Here is a 14,188-nt window from a genome sequence, read left to right on the forward strand (position 1 = left end):
GTTAAGTCACAGTGGGGGCAGGGTGGGGGTGGGGGTGGTGCTATGGAAGAAGTAATACCAGATAAGGCTCACTAGAAAATCTTTTTCCTTTTAGGTTTGACCAATTGGAGCAAAAGAATGCCTCAGGGCATTTTTGGAGTCCATTTTCTTCTAGATACCAATGGAGACAATGGTTGGAGAATCTGATATAGTTTGAAATCTTGGAATTTAGAAAATAGTCTAGAGAACTTTGGGGGTGGGGGAAGAAACCTAAAAATGTCTCCTTATGTTAACAATTTGCCTTAAAGAAGTAAGTTTGAAATCTTTGGTTGACAAGGATTCTTTTGCACTGCTCTGACATTTCTGTAGACTACACCGTTTCTTAGCAGCGTAAAATCAGATTGAGAAATTTCTGTCACCATTCTCTTTGTTCTACCAAATATAGACAACCAAAGATCTAATGGAGATTTAGTATGTATGGTAGGGTGTTGCATAAAATCAAAACCTCTCACAAATTTGTTTTTGAGATGTCACTAGAATCTCAGTCATGCTTTGTCAGGGGAATACTTAATAGGCCCGCTGGGACTGTTGATATTGGAGCCAGAAGAGAAGCAGGCCTGAAATAATTATTAACACTGTGGAAACAAGTTCCCAAATTATTCTGTATCTTGATCTGAGTTTTACTTCAAGAGTGTGTGTGTGTTGGTATAATAAAAAATAAAATATTTGGTCTTTTTACCCAGTTCCCAGCACGATTCTTAAAAGGCTCAGTGTCTTTTCAGTGCTCAGTGCCTTTTGTATGCTAATGAATGGCTGATGGCTTCAGGGAGGGGGCTGGTCACCAAAAAGACCAAGCCATGATTAGTGGATTAGAACTTTCAGCCTCACCCTCTGACCTCCACGGAGGGTAGAGGGACTAGAACTGAAGTTAACAAACTTTGGACACTGATTTAATCAGTCATGGTCATATAATGAAACCTCCAGAAGGGCACTAAAGGTTAGGGTTCAAGGAGTTTCTGAGTTGGTGAACATATCAAGAGTGATATGCTCTGAGAGGACATAAAAGTTCTGCACCACTCCCTTCCTCTACATTCTTTGCCCTACACATCTTACCGTTTAGCTATTCCTGTGTAGTATCCTTTATGATTAATGAGTACATGTAAGTGAAGTGTTTTTCTGAGTTCAGTGAGACACTCTAGTAAATTATGTAACTTGAGAGTTTGTGGGAACTCCTGATTTATAGCTAGTTGGTCAGAGGTAAAGGTGTCTCTCCCTTCTCCCTTTTGACTGGTACCTGTAGTGGGGGTGGCCTTGCAGAACTGATCTTGAACCCGTGGGGTCTGTGCTAACTCTGGGAGTATATGTCAGAATTGAACTGAATTGTTGGACACTGAGCTGGTGTCAGAAAAATCACACAATTTGGTATTAGAGGTGGTGTCAGGAAAAAAAAAGACATTGCATATATATAAACAGTTATCAAAATGTACACTTAAAATCAATGTACTTCACGTGTTTAATGTGTATATATTGTACTTCAACTAAAATTTTTTTTAAAAAGCTTGGATCCCAGCTGTTGATTACCTTTGTGGTAAGTTTTGCAAATTTGTATGAACTTTTAAATTACACCAATAGGGGGATCTTAGAGTCCATGTAATTCTATTAGAACTCAGGGAAATATAGACTCATGTCCTTTATTATCAGAATTTATATGAGAAATAAGCAAAAGACCTCCCCCCCCTTTTTTTAAAAGTGAGTTTTATCTTGAAGTAGACTTTTGATAGGTAAGTTCCTTGGTTCTACCTTCCTTATCATCTTCACTGGTATTTTCCCTTCTTCACCTTTAAATATTAATGTTTCAGGGTTTTGACCTTGGTCTTTTATTCTCTATTTACATATGTGATCTTAATGTGGGTAAGGCTTTATATCATATCTATATGTTGATGATTTTCAAATTTATCTTAGAGTCCTGACCACTGAACTATGTACTTACATGTTCCCCTATTCTGCATCTCCATTTAGATATCTAATAAATATTCAGTACATTTAAAACAGAGCTGTGTATGACCCATTGATAAGCCTGTTACTCCCCTTTTATATTTTAGCAAATAGTGGCACCACTTGTTACTCCAGGAAAAAATCCTAGAAACCACATTTTTTTTTCCCTCTCACTTTGTTGTAAACATCTAAAATGCAAGTTCTATAACTTTTTTCAAAGTGTGTTTTAATCTTCAAAAGATGACCACATTCATTGTCTTGGACTAGCATCATCAGACATAGAAGAATCAAAGTCATTATTGTTTCTCTTGAATTTTTAAGAAGACATAACTTTTCTGCCTCCAATCTTGCCCTCCATGGGCAATTTTTCTCAAAGCAATAAAAAAAGGATTTAAAAAAAAAACATACACTAAATACAACACTCCCTTGGTTTGCACACTTCTAATTAGCTTAGCATCTCACCTAGAATGAGAGGCAGACTGACCGCTGAGATCTTCATGCCTCTCTCACTACAGTTATCTCCTGACATTTCAACTCCACCACTACCTGGTAGCTACAATTACCTTTCAACTCATCTTGCAAGTTTGTTCTCACTTCAGGATCTTGTTTTTCCTGTTCTTTGCTCATTATGCTTTATCCTCATATCTTAACACTGTTCACATTGCATTTCATCCAGGATTTTGCTTAAATGTTCCCTTTCCTGACCAACCATTGTGATAACTTTTCCCATCACTCCATTTTGCCCTGTACTTTTCATTAGAGATGGGAGGGCAGAGCACAAGATGGGGGAGGGGCCGAGGGAGAGGGAAAAGCAGACTCCCTGCTGAGTGAGGAATCTGGACCTGATGCTCCATCTCAGGACCCTGAGATCATGACCTGAGCCAAGTCAGACGCTTAACTGACTAAGCTACCCAGGCTCCCCTCACTTTTGCTTTTTTTTTTTTTTTTTTTTTAACAACACACAACACAACTAGATATTTTTGTTTTTTTGTATCACTTTCAATTTTCTGTTTGTATGATAAGACTCTAGGCCTGAAAGGACAGAGATTTGTCTGATTTTCCATAGATCTCAAATTAAAAAAAATATGTTTACATGTAGAAGCTCAATATATGTTTGTGGAAGTAAACAATGAAGTTTAAGGAGAATGTATAGAGTGATAAAAACTCCTCACTATATCCCTATGGGAGCCACAGGGAAAATTTTAAAGTCCCTTTAGTTATTAAAGTTTCAGTATTAATTAGAGTTAAGAATTTGAAATGGCTTCTTGGAAATTCCAGCTTCCCAGATGCAGGCATTTCTAGTGAGGAGGTGTTAGATTAAACATATGCACATACTGTGTTAAAGGACATAAGACTGAGAGATTGAAGCTATCTTCAAAGTTGCACCCATAGTAGCTAAGAATTATATACCTCTATATTTATCCTTGTTCAACAAAGTGTGTTGGAAAAGTATTCTGATAGCCCAGAGTATTTGAATCTAATGCTACTGTGAGAGAGAGAGAGAGAAAAAAACATTCTTGATGGTAGTGAAGGTTGAAGCTTTCTTCCAAAGCACAAGAGTTTACTATAAGAATGAAAGAAACTAGGTCTAATTCATGAGTTAGAATAAAATAAGCAGCTAATGAGTTAAAATGGGATCAATTGAGACTAGGATTTTTTTTTTTAAGATTTTATTTATTTATTCATGAGAGACAGAGAGAGACCAGCTGAAGCTGAAGGCTGGGCTGAAGGCAGCGCCTAACTGCTAAGCCACCAGGGCTGCCCAGGATTTTTAAATCTTAGGCAAGGGAAAAGATACTTGAGCAAAATGGCTAGATTTTCTTTAATGGGCCATAATACCCAGAGATGTCAATATAGAATGTGAGAATAGCAATATAGAATGTGATACATTGAGAAAATCTATATGGCTAAACCAAGTGATCCAATGGAAAATGAAGGAGAGTAACACACTCTCACAATACATATGCATCATTTTTACTTAAAAATTTTGGAGTGTTCAATAGGATGCGGTGGTCTCTTACACCAAACGGTCTGAATCCAGACAGTATACTAATAGAGACCATTTCCCTTTGTATATCAGGACTGTTCCATCTGGATTCAGAGAGCTCCAATTATGGCATGTATGTGTGCAGTATCTCACTTTATTGAGTCACCTCCTGGACACATTCTAACCATGTGTATGGGGGCTGAAAATCTTTGGCTTTGGGAAAGTTTTTTGTTTGGCAGCTATGAAAATATCTAGAGTTGCAAACCCCATGGTAATAAAAATACCAGACAGCTTTTAGATACTTTCTGCTGAAAAGAAGCTGCATACCTGAGTGTTAACTGGTGAGAGGATGGCTCAGTCATGCTACCATGGTCTTGGAGGGAAGTAACATGTCCAGGGGAACACAGGAGCCTTTCAAGCGATAGATCTGTCAGGATGAAGAGTAGAAATAATGCATGGGATTGAAGAGAAAGGCATTAAGTATTTGGAAAATCTGTTTGAAGAATAGTTGACACAAATCTCTGCTTGCAGTCTGCCCCACAGACAGAAAAAGATAAAAAACAAAACAAAGAAACTAGATTCTGTTTCTCCTGTTGTTGGTTTATTTTTTAGATTCCACATATAAGTGATATCATGATATTTGTCTTTATCTGTCTGGCTTATTTCACCTAGCATAATACCCTCTGGATCCATCCATGTTGTTGTGAATAGCAAGATTTCATTGTTTTTATGGATGATATTTCATTGTGTCTGTGTATGTATATCACATCTTTTTTTATCCACTCATCTATTGATGATCCATGCGTCTATTTTCCATATCTTGGCTATTGTAAATTTTGCTCGTAAATGATTCAGCTTTTTGAATTAGTGTTGTTATTTTCTTCAGATAAATACCTAGAATTGGAATTACTGGATTACATGGTACTCCAGTTTTAGTTTTTTTGAGGAACTTCTCTATTATTTTTCATATTATACATACATACATAATTTCAATATACATTCTCACCAACAGTGCAAGAGCTTTCCCTTCACTTCCTTACCAACACTTGTTATTTCTTGCATTCTTATTTTAGCCATTCTGACAGATGTGAGCCAATATCTCATTGTGGTTTTGACTTGCATTTCCCTAATTAATGATGTTGAACTTCTTTTCATGTGTCTCTTGGCCGTCTGTAGGTCTTCTCTGGAAAAATGTCCAAGTCTTTTGCCCATTTTTTAATTGGATTATTTGTTGAGTTGTGAAATATAAAGGACAAATTAATGATTGCCAAGGGGAGGAATGTGGGATGGGTGAAGGGGATTTAGAGGTACAAACTTCCAGTTATAAATAAGTCACGGGGATGAAAAGTACAGCATAGGGGATATATTGAATAATATTGTAATATACTTATGTGGTGAGCATTTTGTATATAATTCTTGAGTCACTATGTTGTACGCCTAAAACAAATGGTAATATTATATGTCAAATATACTTCACTTAGAAATTTTTTTAAAATTCCCCTCCAAAAAAAGAGTGAAACTAAACTAAATCCAAACAAAGATGCTTTATCATTTAAATTTAATGAATACTTTGGTGAAATCTAGGTGACTGTTTAACAGCCAAAGTAAAAGTTGAATGTCCTCTTATTTAGGTGTCTGGCAAAATTGAGGGAAGGTTAATATACTTACAAGAGTGGTGATGTCCATCAGCAAACAAATGACACACACACATTTATTTTTATTGCTTTATTCTTAAATATGAATGTATAACCAGGGATAGCCATTCGTTTTAAGAAAGTAGGAACATAAGAGAGAATGACAGAGATAAATGATAGAAAAATATGACATGTAGGAAGTAAATATTTTAGGGCGAAAAGATATTATTAAGATAAGAGCAAAAACAGCAAAGTCAAAAATTCTTATAAATAAAATCTTCCTGAGCTGCCTGGGTGGCTCAGCAGTTGTGTGTGCCTTGCGCTCAGGTCACGATCCTATGATCCTGGGATGTAGTCCCATGTTGGGTTCCCTGCTCAGTGGGGAGTCTGCTTCACCCTCTGCCCCTCTCCCCACTCATGCATGCGTGCACTCTCTCTCAAATAAATAGAATATTAAAAAAAAAAAACCTTAACTCTTCCCTAATTAGTCTCATTAATCTGAGAGACTCTTCCTTTAAAAATACAGAATGCTATAAAATAGATCAGAAAATAAGGCAAGTTTCATGGAAATTAAATGCATGAATGTTGCAATTAAACAAAAATAACCCACAACAATTTAAAAAATGAGAAATTGATAGATGAAGTCAATGGCTTTATGAAAAGTAGGGCAAAAAGACGAGGGTAGTAAATATGAGAGAAAATCTAAAACATGAAAATGATTAATTCAAGATGTCTATTGTTTCACAGCCCTCCAGGAGCTTCTCTGATGTAATCTGAAATTGGCCTCTCTACTTAGAGGGCAGGGAGAGGCCAAAGAAAGTGGTAGGCCACTCCAGGTTGGTAGGTGGTGGTTTTAATGAAAAAAGGAACCTACATATGAGGCTTGTCTTGGGTGATAGTAAGACAAATGGATCCCTGCACCCACCCTCCAAATCTTAAAAGTTTAATCTTGAATTCTTATAAAGAGTCCTTAACTGGGTTCAGTCTGGTACACCAGATGCAAGTGTTAACACCACATCACTACCTCAAGGCTATGTCCCTTGGAGTGAGAAAAGCAAGTGGAAACCACATCCCAAGAATAGGGGCGGGGGTGAAGAGCCTCTGGGTGTCCAGCTCCAGCTTATGGGTCAATCAGTGGTCACATCATTTTGATGACTTTCCCCAAAAGTCCAACATTAGAATAGCAGGAGTTCCAAAAAGAATAAATAAAATGGAGAAGGCTGCCCCATTGTACATTCCCACTACCAGTGTGAAAGAGTTCCAAATTCTCCACAATGTCACCTAAAGTTATCTTTAAAAGAAAAATTATCCTGACGGATGTGAGGTGCTGCTACCTCAATATGGTTTGGCTTTGCACTTCCTTGATGATTATTAATGCTCTTCTAGTGAAGAATGAACTTCTTCATATACTTGTTGGCCATTTGTATGTCTTCTTTCGAGGAATGTATATTCAAATCCTTTGCCCATTTTAAATCTGTTTTGTTGTTGTTGTTGTTGTTTGTTTTTAGTATTGGGTTGAAGGAGTTCTTTTTGTATTTTTTTCTTTAAAAATAAGTTACTAGTTTTGGCACAAAATACTGGGAAAGCACGAGGGCAGCACCTGTGACCCCTTGGCTATACTTCCCAGAATACACGTCAAGAAATGTTTTGTATAACACCAGGCTTGGTCCCCAATACCCTCACGCCCTCCAGAGGAGTACAGAACCTGACCATGTGGGGAGTTTATACATGCCCCATTCACACTGCAGGGGTCCCCTCCAATCATGTACCAGATCTCTTTTGCAAATAGTGAAACTGCACTAGTTATTCCAACTGTACATTTCTTAAAACTCTCATGAATACTCAGGTCACAGGCAATGATGTCTCAAAACTCTTAGAACTCTTTAAGCTCCTTAGAAGACCTTTCTTAATAGCAGTTATTAAGGCCCTTTCTACGTTTCCAGCATTCTAAGCCCCAGGCTGCCTATGGCATCTGGACAGCAGCCCCTGGAAGTCCCCTATATCCTACAGCAAGATGGAGGAAGGCAGACCAGACCAAGCATGAGGAATAAACAGGACAGTGTATTGGGCTCAGACCAGGAATCTGTGGGTCTTGAAGACCTCTGTGTATTCGTCCATTTTCTTCTCCATGTTCTTTTAGACCTGTTTCTGTAGCCTTACAAGCTGTTTTTCCTTCTAGTAATGATCTTGGCCTTCTTCTTCCTCTTCTCCTCCTGAGTGTCTGTTACTGCTTGGTACTTCCAGCCAGCATGAGCCAGGTACCCCAGTTGAGTTAACTTTCGTGTAGTCTTCGGTTGCACAACCTTGAAGGCATCAGGAGCCACCATCTGCTTTTTCTTGCTGTAGGGTGGTAAGATCCGATCAAACATCTGAGGCAGTCCAGGAAAGTCTGGCCTTGCTTGGTTTTATTGGGCAGCATGCCTTCCACTGTCCACCAAAAGATGTGGCTGGGCATCCTGGAAGTGATAGGGGCCATGGGATGGGTTGCTTGTGGAGGAAGGCCAGAAACAACTTGTGTCTGTAGAAATTGCCAGAAATGTTGATGCCCTCACAGCACACAACTATGACCTTCTGGCCTAGCGGCACCTGTTTGGCCACAACCGCCACCAGGCAGCCCAGGAGATAGCCTTGGCCATAGAGCACCAGGACTGCCCCTCTTCCATCTTCAGCCACTGCCTAAGAAAAGCTCTTGAATTTTGAATATTACTCCTTATTGGGTATATGGTTTGCAAATATTTTCTCCCATTTCTCCCAGGTTGTCTTTTCACTCTGGTGTTTCCTTTGCTGTACAGAAGCTTTTTCATTAGATGCTGTCCCCCATTTGTTTATTTTTGCTTTGTTGCCTGTGCTTTTGGTGATATGTCCATGAAATAATTGCCAAAACCAATGTCATAATGCTGCCTGTCTATGTTTTTTCCTAGGACTTTTATATTTCAGGTCTTACATTTAAATAATGAATCCATTTTTTTTTGTTTTTGTTTTTTTTTTTGTTTTTTTTTTTAATGAATCCATTTTGATTTGAGTTTTGTTTATGGTGTGAGATAAGGGTCCAATTTCATTCTTTTTTTATCCAATTTTTCCAACTCCATTTGTTGAATAGATTATCCTTTCCCCATTGTATATTTTTGGCACCCTTGACCATTGTGCATAGATTTATTTCTAAATTGTCAGTTCTGTTTCTTTGATCTATATGTCCATCTTTAGGCAATACCATACTGTTTTAGTTACCATAGCTTTGTAATATATATTTAATTAGGAAGTGTGATACTTACATCTTTTTTTTTTTTTTTTTTCAAGATTGCTATAGCTAAGTCTTCTGTGGTGAAAATGCCATTAGAATTTTGATGGGAATAACATCAAAACTGTGGATTGCTTTGGGGAGTATGGCCTTTTAACAATATTAAGCCTTTAATCTATGAACACAGAATGTCTTTCCATTTATTTGTGTCTTTAATTTCTTTCATCAAAGTAGTTTTCAGCATACAAGTCTTTCACTCTTTGCTTATGTTCATTCTTGAGTATATATTCTTTTTGATCCTGTTATAGATAATATTCTTTCCTTTTTGAATAGTTCAGTGTGTATAGAAACACAAGTGAGTTTCATCTATCAATTTGTGTTCTGTAACTTACCAAATTTGTTTATTTGTTCTAACAGGTTATTATTTTTTTTTTTTTGGTAGAGTTTTTAGAATTATGTATAAATAAGATCATGTCACCTATAAACATAATTTTACTTCTTCCTTTCCAGTTTGGATGCCTTCTCTTTCCTTTTCTTGCTTCATTTATCCTAGTTTGAACGTACATTTGTGCTTTTGAAATATTAGCACATTTATGTGTTATGTAAAATTTCACTCTAGCAGATTTTTTTTTTTAAAGTCTATATTAAATGACAATGTACTTTGAGTCAGGGGGAGAGAAAAATTGAAAACCTGGAACTGGGATCCCTGGGTGGCGCAGCGGTTTGGCGCCTGCCTTTGGCCCAGGGCGCGATTCTGGAGACCCGGGATCGAATCCCACATCGGGCCCCTGGTGCATGGAGCCTGCTTCTCCCTCTGCCTGTGTCTCTGCCTCTCTCTCTCTCTCTCTCTGTGACTATCATGAATAAATAAATAAAAAAAAAAAAAAAGAAAACCTGGAACTTGTTTCGGTTTATTCAAAATAAAAATATACATAGAATTATGAAAATATATGTTTACCATTTCCATCATGTAAATTGATCCATTATGTGTTATATAAAAGTCTTGGTCAAATGAACATGGTTTGAAAGGAAGAGTATCTTCAGATGACTTTGTAAGATATTTTTTATTTTCCACATGTCTGTTCCAAATCATTTCATGTACCCTCCTGTGGTTCTTACATGAATAGAAATAGCATGGACAAAATTTGTTTTTAATTGTTAGAAAAAAATATATTGAAAATAGAGAGCTATTCCATGTTCATGGCTGGACTCTGAATCCTAGACGCTCTAGAAGTGAAAAATTCCAGTCATTATTAAGATTCTAGAAAAGTCATTTTCCTTTATCTGTCAGTGATGCTGGATGATCTTCACATTGTGATTAACTTGTTAATATAGATTGTATTAGCATCTCATCTTTTATTGGCTAAAGAATCTTAAGTAGTATTTTAAATTTAAGTGTGATCTTTGAAAACCCTTTGGATTTATTTGGATTCCACCCATCCTGTGAGATTAGGCTTCCATTGGGTTGATCTGTGGGAGCTGCAGTATCTCAGGTCTTACTCTGCCTTTCTGTTTTCCAATCTTGATATTTAGTGCATCCCAGACATCCTCTCCCTGCCCTTCCATTGGGATCTGCCCCTACACCTGATGTCATACAGTTCACCATGCAGACTCTGATTGCACCCTATTTATATTCCTGGGAAACCCCATACTCTACCTACTTGGACCCATCCCTGCCCAGGACCCCTGGACGTGTCTCATGATATTCAAAAGAAAGAAAATCCAACACTAAGTCAGATTGTTCATTATACTTATCTCAGTAATCACTTCACTATATATGTGTGTGTATACATATATTTATATCATATATAATACATATGTTTACTGTGTAATTTTTTTAAATTTATTTTTATATCATTATTTTAAAAATGCAGTGTTTATAATATGAAGGTCAGAGCTTTTCCCCAGAATAAGTTTATAAATTTTCAATTGGCTTGTCAGGCCAATAGCAATACTCCTTGACCAGTTTGATTTCTGAGAAGACTTCATTCAAGTCCTCAGTGGTGATCTGATCAAATGGAATTATGTTTTTCCTCCTCCCAGCTCTTTTTTATACTTTTCAATCCTGGTCTTTTAGGGAGACAAACTCAGCACAACTTTTCAAGTCTTCTTTTTCTTTAGCATCCACCTGGATGGTATATTTATCCTCTCACACAGGAACCTCTAAGACATTAATCTAAAAGAAATACTTTTTTTTTTTTTTAAGATTTTATTTATTAAAAAAAAAGATTTTATTTATTCATGAGAGACAGAGAGAGAGAGAGAGAGAGAGAGAGAGAGGCAGAGACATGGGCAGAGGAAGAAGTAGGCTCCATGCAGGGAGACCGATGGGGGTGGGGGTGGGGATCGATCCCAGGACTCCAGAATCATACCCTGAGCCGAAGGCAGACGCTTAACTGCTGAGCCACCCAGGCGTCCCAGAGACATACTTTTTTTAAACGAGCAAAGATAGGACACTACTAGATTTTTCTTTGGCTTTTTTTTCAAACTAAAGAAAAAGGAAGAAGGTATGCAGACTGTATTTTTACTAAAACTATAGAACCAATAATGATGTTTTTATCAAATTGAAAGAGATCATTCTTAACTCTTGAAAATGTTAGAAACAGCTTTTCCTTCTTCAAATTCCTCTTGGCAGCATATTTCAATATTTGCTTTTTGTTTGGTGTTTTTGTTATTTTTCACAAATACATAACTAATGAATAGGCTTTCAATTAAGTTCTAGTGAGAGTTAGCCACCTACAACTCTTAGAAACTGCCAAACAACAAAGAGAATTATTCAGGGTCTGTTTTATGAAAAAGCCTGCTACTGTTATCATGAATATATAAGTGTTAACACAGAACTTAAGTTTGGCTTTATGATATAAAAAAATTACTAGTTCATGTTTATGCTGGTGGGAAGTATGATATAACAAGTCAAATATAATTATGAATATTACAATGGGATCTGGATAGTGAATTTTTTGTGATTTTAATCATAATAATCAGCTATATTTGTCCAGTGATTCTGTTTGGAAACCTAAAGTACTTTGCAAAAACGATTTCACTCATCTTTATAATATCCCTTTTGTAAGAGGATATTTGAGTGGCGATATGAGACAACTATGCAAGTTGCTTAGTAAATCAGAAGAATGAGGAGAGTTACATACATTCCAAGTGACCCATCATTACAGTACCGCTGTGTCCCTGGATATAACATTTTCATGGGAACAGTTTGCCACATGCTTTAGAATTCTTCAAAAGATTGTACCAAGTGTTAATATTGCCAAAGGCCCCAGGCATTGGCAAAAGCTCTCTCCATTTGTTATCCCATATGTGATATTGTTTGTGTCTCGGTATGTTTAAAACTGGAAAATTTTGTTTATGGGATTTTTAATGTGTGTGCATGATTTTAAGCAAGTATTTTGCAGTCTGGTACTTAGAACAGCCTGTAAATATCCAAATAGATATAAGAAGTTTGAAGTTTACAAAAAACATTCCGAATACTACAGCTACCTTTAAAAGGGAATCAGATTTACAACCTTTAGGATGAAGAACAGGACCCCTCCCCCTAATGGTTGTTAAAGGGCCTAGAAATGTTCACTTGTGACAAGAATAGAAACATAACAAATTTACATTAGATACAGACTCCTTAAGAAGTACTAAACAACAGCTTATTCATTCACCCATTTAATAAATTTTCACCTCCTGAAAGGTACTGTGAAAATCAGTAATTCAATTTTCAGATCTTATGTGCTATAAGAAATAGAGCTAGTGGAACATCATTGTTTTTCAATGATTAGATTAGAAAACATTAAGAATATTTGACAGGTTGAGGACTACTGATCAGATCTTCTGTAGGATATCATTCAGTTGGGATTTGTCTGATGTTTTTTTCATGAGTAGACTAGGGTTATAGGTTTTGGGGGAGACCACAGAGGAATAGTGCCATTTTCAACACATCATATCAAGAGTATATGCTATCAGCATGATTTATCACTGTTTATGTTAACTATCATCACCCAGCTTGAGGTAGTGTTTGTCAAGTTTACTACAGTTAAGCTAGTCTTTTTCTCTCCCTCCCTTTTCATAATCCTTTTTGGAAAAAACACTTTCTGGAGCAATAAAGAGTTCTATTCCTCCTACTTGAGGGTGGAATACCTATATAAGTTATTTGGAAATTCTTCTGTATTGGAGAATTACATATCCTCCCTTATTTACTCAGTCATTTATTTGTATCATTATGAACTCATGGCAAGGAAAATCTGAGAAGTTCTCAGCCAAGAGAACCCCAAGGAGACATGATAACTATGTAATGTGATATCCTGGATAGGATCCTGGAAAAGAAAAAGCATGCAAAACAAAAACAGGATATCTAAATAGAATACGGATTTTAGTTATTGAGAATGTATCAGTATTGGTTCATTAATTATAACAAATAAACCATGTTAATACAAGATGTTCATATTAGGGACAACTGGATAAATCTGTTATCTTTGACATAATTCTTAAATCAAAAACTGTTCTAAAATTTAAAATCTTATTAAAAAAAAACCTTCACAAAAATATTATAAATTCATTCAAGAATTGTCAAGGTGGGGAAGCCTGGGTGGCTCAGTGGTTTAGTGCCGCCTTCCACCCAGGGCCTGATCCTGGAGACCTGGGATCGAGTCCTGCATCGGGCTCCCTGCTTGGAGTCTGCTTCTCCCTCTTCCTGTGTCTCTGCCTCTCTCTCTCTCTCTGTCTCTCATGAATAAATAAATAAAATCTTAAAAAAAAAAAAAAAAGAATTGTCAAGGTTCAGGAATCAAAGTCATACAGTTTTAGTGGAAATGTGAATTGCCACAATCTGTAAGTAACTATCAAAATGTCAATGTGCACATATATTTTGCTACCTCAGACTCCTTTCTAAAAATCTATTCAGTAGCAACAAAAGCAATATGCAAGTGTGCCGTTGCCGCATTTTTTATAGTAGCCATAACAAAATATATAAAAAAAATAATTTAAAACAGCCTGCCTAATTATTCAACAAGGAGTAATGGTTGAAGGAACTGTGATACTTGTTCAGAGTACAGCATAATTAAATAATATATGCATATATCCTATTTTAAAATAACCAAGAAGGTGGTATTATATCTGTATAGAATCCTACATAATAAACTATTAATAGTAGTTACCTTAGAAAAGTATAATTGGAGTGGGCATTATTAACATTTGCATTATCATCTCTTTTTTGTTTGAATTTATACAACCCTCATTGATTACTTTTGTAATAAGTATATAGCTTTTCTTTTTTAGAAGTAAAGGATACTTTTCCTTTACAGATATTTTATTTTTATTAGCACTTAAGCTATAATTTGTTAATATGCTCTTAGACAA

General features: G+C 36.4%; 1 long non-coding RNA gene and 1 pseudogene across 4 annotated transcripts in view; one reads left to right on the forward strand and one right to left on the reverse strand.

The window, feature by feature from the left end:
* LOC140611694 (uncharacterized) overlaps positions 1–14,188 on the forward strand; it is a 754,568-nt gene that overhangs the window by 317,674 nt on the left and 422,706 nt on the right. The window lies entirely within an intron of this gene.
* Positions 7,666–10,399, reverse strand: LOC140611547 (large ribosomal subunit protein uL13 pseudogene; annotated as a pseudogene).

Source organism: Canis lupus, chromosome 20 (genome assembly GCF_048164855.1).
Source record: "Canis lupus baileyi chromosome 20, mCanLup2.hap1, whole genome shotgun sequence".
Lineage (NCBI taxonomy): Eukaryota > Metazoa > Chordata > Mammalia > Carnivora > Canidae > Canis > Canis lupus.